Genomic DNA, 9,866 nt, shown 5'->3' with positions numbered 1-9,866 from the left:
ATTCAATGCCATCCCCATTAAGCTACAAATGATTTTCTTCACAGAATTGGAAAAAACTACTTTAAAGTTCATATGGAACCAAAAAAGAGCCCGTATTGCCAAGACAATCCTAAGCCAACAGAACAAAGCTGGAAGCATCACAATACCTGACTTCAAACTATACTACAAGGCTACAGTAACCAAAACAGCATGGTGCTGGTACCAAAACAGAGACATAGAACAGTGGAACAGAACAGAACCCTCAGAAATAATACCACACATCTACAACCATGTGATCTTTGACAAACCTGACAAAAACAAGAAATGGGGAAAGGATTCCCTATTTAATAAATGGTGCTGGGAAAACTGGCTAGCCATAAGTAGAAAGCTGATAATGGATCCCTTCCTTATGCCTTATACAAAAATTAATTCAAGATGGACTGGAGACTTAAATGTTAGACCTAAAACCATAAAAAGCCTAGAAGAAAACCTAGGTAATACCATTCAGGACATAGGCATGGGCAAGGACTTCATGTCTAAAACACCAAAAGCAATGGCAACAAAAGCCACAATTGACAAATGGGATCTAATTAAAGAGCTTCTGCACAGCAAAAAAAAAAAAAAAAAAAAAAAAAAAAACTACCATCAGAGTGAACAGGCAACCTACAGAATAGGAGAAAAATTTTGCAATCTACTCATCTGACAAAGGGACAATATCCAGAACCTACAAAGAATTCAAACAAATTTACAAGAAAAAAACAAACAACCCCATAAAAAAGTGGGCAAAGGATATGAGCAGACACTTCTCAAAAGAAGACATTTATGCAGCCAACAGACACATGACAAAATGCTCATCATCCCTAGCCATCAGAGGAAAGGAAATCAAAATCACAAAGAGATACCATCTCACACCAGTTAGAATGACAATCATTAAAAAGTCAGGAAACAACAGGTGCTGGAGAGGATGTGGAGAAATAGGAACACTTTTTCACTGTCGGTGGGACTGTAAACTAGTTCAACCATTGGGGAAGACAGTGTGGTGATTCCTCAAGGATCTAGAACTAGAAATACCATTTGACCCAGCCATCCCATTACTGGGTATATACACAAAGGATTATAAATCATGCTGCTATAAAGACACATGCACACGTATGTTTATTGCAGCACTATTCACAATGGCAAGACTTGGAACCAACACAAATGTCCATCAATGACAGACTGGATTAAGAAAATGTGGCACATATACACTATGGAATACTATGTAGCCATAAAAAAGAATGAGTTCATTCCTTTGTAGAGACATGGATGCAGTTGGAAACCATCATTCTCAGCAAACTATCACAAGAACAGAAAACCAAACACTGCATGTTCTCACTCATAGATGGGAATTGAACAATGAGAACACTTGGACACAGGAAGGGGAACATCACACACCAGGGCCTGTCGTGGGGTGGGGAGAGGGGGGAGGGATAGCATTAGGAGACATACCTAATGTAAATGATGAGTTAATGGGTGCAGCACACCAACATGGCACATGTACACATATGTAAATATAATAGAGTGAAATAATACCTATTAAAAATAACTTTTCTGGTAATAGAGAAGTTTAATTTTTAGATTAAAAAAGTAAAATTTTACAAAATTATATGCAGACCAATTTAATCAGAAGCTACTTTGTTACAACTGTGAGAAATGACACAAAGATTCAACTTTTACGTCAGCTGGGAGAGAAAATGATTACTAAGGGCTAGAAAATTGTTTTCACTAATCAATGTTGATTTTTATTGTTATTTTGTCTCAAATTATGTTAATAACAAAGTAATGGCCTTGATCCAAAAAAATTTTTAAAAACTTATATAGTATAAAATTAAAATGTTTCTAGAAATAAAAAAAGAGATATATAAATAAATAAGAAAAGAAAAAAAGTGGATTACTCACAATAGCTAAGGTATGAAATCAACCTAAGTGTCCATCAACAGGTGAATGAATTTTAAAAAGTGATATATTTACACAAGGGAATGCTATTCATTTCTTAAAAAGAAAGAAGTCTTGGAGGTGGGCTCAGCAGTCTGTGCCTTAGCAAGCCTTGCAGATATTCTGATGCAACCAAAGTTTGAGGGACACTGCAAAGGATAGTGTCCATATGATTGCTGGGTCACCCCACCTATCCTGAAAGTGAGGAACATCCCGAGTGAGACCAGTTAGCATATTGTAGCTCTTTCTCCAGCCACAACCAGAAAGTCTTTGCTTACCCTTTGCCTTCCACCACGATGGGAAGTTTCCTGAAGCCTCTGTAGCTGTGCAAAACTAGAAAAAGATGCACACCCAAAAGCCTCATTTGAAACTTCCAGACAGAAACCAAGCATTTGGAAAGTCTCTTTGGACAGTTTTAAACACAATTGCAGAAAAGAAAGCAACCTTACTCAGTGAGATGATGATGAGAATGAAGACTTTTATGATGATCTACTTCCACTTAATAGTGACTTTACAATCCTTAACACTGCACTCAGCTACCAAGCCAATGAATAAGATTGTGCATCACAGTTGAAATCTGTTCTCCACTCCTTTTGTAGTTGTTCTGAATTGGGTACCAGAAGTCAATTGTCTCATTATTAACATAGCTTCTAAACTGATTCATTTTTGTGACACATAATGACTGTTAGTTGAGTTCTAGTTGTATGTTAAAAAATGCTGATAAAAAATATTTCTACAGAGACAACAGTCAATTAAAATTAACTGTGAGTTATGCTAGGAGCTATACTTAATTCACTTAGACTTTATTTGGTCATTTTAAAAATATATTTCAAAGAAGAAAAATTTTTTTAAAAAGTCTTTTTATTTTCAACAACATTGATGAACCTGGAAGACATTAGGTTAAGTGAAATAAGCCAGCACACACACAAAATAATAAAAAATTATCTCATTTCTATGTAGAGTATTAAAAAATTCAAACTCACTCCAGGTGTGAAGTGGCGGCCTTGTGTGTGATCTTTCTGCCCTCCCCAAGTTTGTATTTTCGACATTAAAGTCTACTTCTTAACTAAACGTTTTAAATTGGAAAATAAAAAAAACTCAAACTCATAAAAGCAAAGAGTAGAATGATGATTGCCTGAAGCTGGAGGTGGAGGAGATGTTGGTCAAAAGTTATGAGTCTTTCCTACATCTCTTACCTTAACAAATAAGTTATTCTTCTCTTTTTTAAATCACCAGGGAATTGAATTATTTCCTGAAGAATTACAATTGAAAGAATAACATATTTATTAAAGCAATGAAGGTTGTATACTGAAATTTCAGAGGCTTTGCAAAATAATATATATTCTGCTCAAATCACCATTTCCTTTATTTTTTTCTGATTAAGAAGACTTTTTCATGGTCTTTCAGGGATTATATTTTCGTTCACCTTCTATCTGCATTCTCTTTCTTCAGCCAATTGATTAAAAAAGAGATGCAGAGAAGACACATTTTCTTCTCATCCACACATCACTTTCACTTGCTATTAGTCAAGGTGATTTGAGCTGAGAATAGCAGTTTTCTATCATGAAAGCAACTTCTCAGAAATAAACAACACTCGGAAACAAAACTATAAATCTTTCAACAAAAGCTAACGTATTTTAAGCAAAATAAGCATATGCAGCAATAATAAAATGCTTGTGGTAGAATGGATTTATTTTATTTCTATTGAGTTCAGATAAGATTTTACCAAAAGCTAGCAAATATAGAGCAGAAAAAAGAATATTTCTGAAACAAGAATATTGTAAATGAAGGTAATTTGTCAATAGAAATAAGAATATGACCTCATGTTAATAGTCTCATCTACAGTTGTAGAACACCAAATACTATTTTTTATTATAAACTGTATTTCATATAAGTATTCAATTTATATCATCCTCTTTCACTATTTCAATGCCTTCTCCACTTTGTATCAGTAGAAAACAGGTCAGCTGCTTCCAAGAAAGCAGGCAATGCTCTTCTTACTTTGATGATGACGAAGAGCACTTGTTTCGGTGATAAACCTGGTTGATTTTTTGTATTTAGTAGACAATGGTTTCACCTTGTTGGCCAGGTTGGTCTCAAACTCCTGACCTCAGGTGATCCATCCTCTTCAGCCTCCCAAAGGACTGAGATGACAGGCGTGAGCCACCACACTTGGCCCAGATTTATTCTTTTAGTCTGAAGTTGTCTTGGCTATTTGAACTCTTTAATTCTTTTGTATATATATTTAGAATAGTTTTTCTAATTCTATAAAAAAGCGTCATGGATAGTCTTGATAAAAACAGCACTTAAATCTGTAGGTTGCTTTAGGTAGAATGACCATTTTAACTATATTATTTGAATCCATGAGCATCCAGTATTTTTCTATTTATTTGCATTCTCTCTTATTACTTCAGCATTGCAGTTCTTTGTAGAGATATTTTACCCCCTTGACTTAATGTATTTCTAGGTAATTTTTTTGTGTGTGGCTATTGTAAATAGAGCTCTTTTAAAATTTTGTTCTCAGTTTATTATTGGCGTACAGAAATTCTATGTATTTGTGTTGATTTTGTATTCTGAGATTTTTTTGAAGTCTTTAGGCTTAGGAGTCTTTTGGTGAAATCCTTAAAGTATTCTAGGTAGAGAAATATATCATCAATAAAGATAATTTGACTTCCTTTGCTATTTGGATTCCTTTTATTTTTCTGGCTAGGACTCCATTACTATGTTCAGTAGGACTGTTTAGGATGGATATTCTCATCTTATTTTTATTCTTATAGAGAATGCATCTACTTTTTGCATTTTTAGTATGTTTGTTAAGGATTTGTCATAGATGACTCTCATTCTTTTGAGGTATGTCTCATCAATCTCTAGTGTGTTGAGAATATTTTTGAGTCAATATTGGATTTTCTTGAATGCTTTCTCTGCCGCTACTGTGTTAAATATTTTTTCTTTTAATTATCTTTACATGGTGAATCACACTTACTGACTTGCATATGATGAAACATCTTTGTATTTATGGAATAAAGCTCACATGATAGTAGCAAAATAACTTTGATTTGCTTTTGAATTCAGTTTGCTAGTATTTGCTAGTATTTCATGGAGGATTATTGTTCACCCAGAATATTGACCTGTAGTTTCCTTTGTTATGTTTTCACTAGATTTTAGTTTCACATAATTCACTGATTTCATGCAATTAGGTTGAAATGCCACCTTGATTTTTTGGAATACTCAGTAGGATTAGGACCAGCTTACCTTTGTATATGTAGTAAAATATGGCTGTGGTTTCATATGATCCAGGGCTTTTTATGGTTAGTAGTTTTATTATTACTTATTCAATGTCATTACACATTTTACATTTTTGCTCTGTTAAAGGCTTCTGTTATTTTCTGTCAATATTGGGAAGTTTTGTGTATCCAGGAGTTTATCTATTTTCTCTAAATTTTCTACTTTGCATGCATGTTCACAGAAGTCTCTGAAGATATTTTTAAATCTATGTATAATCAGATGTGATTTCTCATCTCTAACATTTAAATAAATGCTGAATAAGAGTTTAACAAAATTCGACATTTCTTCATAAATTTCTGAAAAAAGTAGGTATAGGATAAATGAACCTCAAGCCAATAATTGCCACATATAACACACACATACACACAAAAACCACAGCTAATAACATACTAAACAGGGAAATCTTGTAAGCTTTCACTCTAAGAGCAGACAAAAATGCCCACTTTCTTCAGTCTTATTAAACATAGTACTAACTATCCAAGAAAGAAAAATTAGAAAATAAAAATCAAAACACTGAGATTAGAAAAAATGTTAAATTATTCCGGTGTAATTTTTATTTCTATACATAATTTTAAGTAAATGAAAGCCTAAGACATTACTAAAAATTAGTAGGACTAATAAATGTATTAAACTTGCAGAATACAAAAGCAACATACAAGTGTCAGTAGAATTTCTATACATTGACAACTATCATTAAATGAAATTAAAGAAATTAAACACAATTGGAAAAATATTAATCATAAATTGGCGTTACTAATATTGTTAAACATCTGTATTATACAAAATGATGTACGGCTATAATGCAACCTCTACCGAAATACCAGTGACATAATTAACAAATTTTTAAAAATACATCTAAAATTTATAGGGTACCACAAAAGGCCCTGAATAGCCAAAGTAATCAAGCAATAGAAAAAGTGAAGGTATCTGACTTTGAGATATACTAAAAAGCTACAGTAAAAAAAAAAAAAAAAGTGTGGTACCTGAATTAAAACACACAAGCGAGTAGAGAAGAAAAAGGAAACCAGAAATATATTGATGTATTTACAGCCATCTGATTTTTAAATAATGGTGGCAATTTCTTAGGGAAAAGGCAGCATCTTCAATAAATGGTGTTGAGAAACTTTATATCCACATATACAAGAATATAATAAGACCCTCAACTAATACCATATATAAATAAATTCGATACTTAAATAAAATAAAAACACAAAATAAATTAGATACTTAAAATAAAAACACAAAATAAATTAGATACTTAAATATAAGATCTAGAACTCCAAAACTACTATAAACAACAGATTGAAAGCCCTGTAACACTGGTTGGGCAGTGACTTTTAAAATTTGACTTCAAATCCCAAGGAGCAAATTGAAAACATAGATTAATCAGATTATTTTAAATTTAAAAACTGCTGCATGGAATATAATACAATCAACAGGATGAGGAAACCAAAAAATGGAAGAAAATGTTTGCAAATCATAAATGTGATAAGGGATTAATATCAAAACTATATAACAAAATCAAATGACTATACAACAAAAAGCAAATAACTATTAAAAATGAGAAAAAGGCTTAAATATTTTTCAGAAAAAGACATACACACGGCCAACAGATATATTAAAAACATGCTCAACGTCAATTATTATCAGGGAAAGGCAAGCAAAAAAAAGAACTATGAGATACCAACTCACTTCTGTTAGAAGGACTCTAAGAAGAAAAAGTGTTGGTAGAATTCTGAAGACAAGAAAATGCTTGCACACTATTTGTTTGAATGTAAGTGAGGACAGCCATTATGAAAAACAAAATAGTTTTCTTAAAAAACTTAAAAATCAAACTACCATATAACAATTGCACCACTGTATATCCAAAACAAATGAAATTAGAATGAAGAAACATTTGCACTTCTAGGTTGTTTGCAGCACTCTTCACGTGTAAAATATATAAAATCAACAGTTCAACATCTAATGAGTAAATAAAGGCAATGTGGTAGATATACACAATGGAATAATATTCATCTTTAAACAACAAAAATTCTATTATTTTCAATCACATGGATTACCCTGGAGGACATTATATTAGTTGAAATAAGGGAAGCACAGAAAGATTAATGTCTCATGATTTCACTTACACATGGATTCTAAAAAAGTTAATCTCATCGATGTAGAGTAAACTGGTGACCACCAAATGCCAAGGTATTTAGAAGAAATGGGGGGATTGAAAGATGCCTGTCAAATAATACATAATTATACTTGGATAAAAGAAATAATTTCAAGAGACTTATTGTACAGCATGATGACTATAGTTCATAATGTATTTGTATTTTTGAAAAATGTTTAAAATTTCATGTTGTCTAACCATAAAAATGTTAACAATATAAGATAAAGTATTAATTACCTAGTTCTAAGCATTTGACAATGTATATATATACTTCAAAATGTTGTTTAATGAAATACACATTTTATTTGTCAAGTTAAGAATAACAATGTTTCAAATACTGTCTGTCTCTTTGCTGTTTTCTCATTTGTCAGTCATAACCACAGGAACTTTGATGTTTAACAGTATGTTCTGAACCCAGCACAGTACATGGGAGAAGTCAAAGACTTTAGGACTTTTATTTTAAGCTTGGGGCACCTGAAGTTATTGGTGCTTATGGGAATAGTATGAAAGACACGAAAAGGGCAGGCTTGCTTATGCTCACATGATTGGCCACTGTGTGATCACAGTAAACTGGTTTGCATGCAAACTAACAGGAAATGTTTTAATCCAAAAGCTGCCATTATCTCCAAAAGTTTTCAGAGAAAATCATCTAGGAGATCACTACAGTTAGGTGACTAAGAATATAAACTGTAGACTAAACTTCAACCACTAAAACATTTCTTTAAAAAATGAGTGATAAATTTCTCCAAATTGTAGTATCAATATAGAAAATAAGTATTATTCCATATTTACAGCAGTTATTTTATTGTTTTGCAGTCTTTAACATTCACACTTTAAATAGAGGATTTTGCATGGAAATGTAAGTTGTTCTGTAAGTACATCCTAAATAACTAAATTTAAAATTGCTCACTATTAATTCTCTTAAAAATTTAATTTTTATATGTATGTTCTAGCAAATTACATATTTGCCACACTTTGTATAAAAGCCTAACATTTTTCTTTTACAAAGAAACACCATGATGATTTAATCCCCTCTTCGATAGACAACGTATGTCTTTTATGTTAATTAGCCAATCTTAAAGTTATATTTATAAGCAAACTTTCTAGTCAAAACCAGTTTTTCAGTACATTAAAAAATACCAATGTCCTCCTTAAAACCTACAACATACCGTGTGAAACCACATGGCAGGAAAACAACAGTGAGAAAACTGTAGTCGTAACACAGAAAAAGAAGGTCTGTGATGCATATATGGTTTGAATGCACATAAAAGGATAAAACTTAGATAATTAGGACATGAATGAAGCATTTCTCTTTAAATTCAGCAAGATTCAGCTTTGCAGCCTGGAAAAAATGTTCTCACATGAAGAATAAATGTTATTTCTTTGCAATTGGTATTTTCCATCTCTGACTTGAAGTTACAAACTAACTTTAGCAGGAATATTTATGACTAATTATGGAGCATCTGTTATACACTGAACACCATCATGTTTGTTTGCTACATTTATATATAAAAGCATCCACATGACTTATGAAGCTTCCCTAGTACTTACTGAAACAAATTGACTCAATAAATAAAATTTACTTATGTCACTTATAAAAAGTTAAGGGAATAATTAAAGAAAAGTAAGCTTATATAGGGTTCTAGAAGCTAATGGAATGTTTTAACTAAATAAAATGTAATAATACACAAATTGTGGAATTACTTCTAAAAATAATTTTGTGTGCACGACGAAATTTTATAAAAATTATTCTTATGACTACAAATGAGCTCAGATAATAAATACTTCATAAAATATAAAAAAAAAAAAAAAGAGGAAACAAAAAGATTATGGGTCTAGGCCGGGCATGGTGGCTCACACATGTAATCCCAGCACTTTGGGAGGCTGAGATGGCTGGATCACCTGAGGTCAGGAGTTCGAGACAAACCTGGCCAACATGGTGAAACCCCATCTCTACGCAAAATGCAAAAATTAGCCAGGCGTGGTGGCACATGCCTGTAATCCAAGTTACTCGGGAGGCTCAGGCAGGAGAATCATTTGAGCCCAGGAGGCGGAGGTTGCAGTGAGCCAAGACCATGCTATTGCACTCCAGCCTGGGCAACAAGAAGGAAACTTGGTCTCAGAAAAAAAAAAAAAAAAAAAAGATTGTGGGTCTAGAATGAGTATCATGCAAGTAAAAACAGAAAATTTGCATGGAAAGATTCTAAATCATAAGCTATAAGATAGTGTAATAAACTGAATACAAAGCAGAGTATACATTTGCTTTTAGCATTTTTGAGGATTTTTGTTTTCTAGTAAATTAGACATCTTGTTAAAATGCTTTGCTTTGTTTCAATATTGCCCTTTTCTTCTGAAAACAGTTACAAACTTATACTCAAACACCCTTGCTCCTTAAACCTAAGTTATATCTTTAGACTAATAGATGTGTACATGTAACTGTATGTAAGTCAAAACTAAAACTCCATTATGT

At 32.3% G+C, this 9,866-nt stretch overlaps 1 pseudogene; it reads right to left on the bottom strand.

The window, feature by feature from the left end:
- Positions 1–2,143: 2,143 nt before the first annotated feature.
- Positions 2,144–9,866, bottom strand: part of LOC144337079 (zinc finger protein 728-like) — a 57,235-nt pseudogene continuing 49,512 nt past the window's right edge.

This window comes from Macaca mulatta, chromosome 19, assembly GCF_049350105.2.
Source record: "Macaca mulatta isolate MMU2019108-1 chromosome 19, T2T-MMU8v2.0, whole genome shotgun sequence".
Taxonomy (NCBI): Eukaryota; Metazoa; Chordata; class Mammalia; order Primates; family Cercopithecidae; genus Macaca; species Macaca mulatta.
Note: the sequence above shows the minus strand (reverse complement) of the source record. Positions and strands in the feature narration are given on the sequence as shown.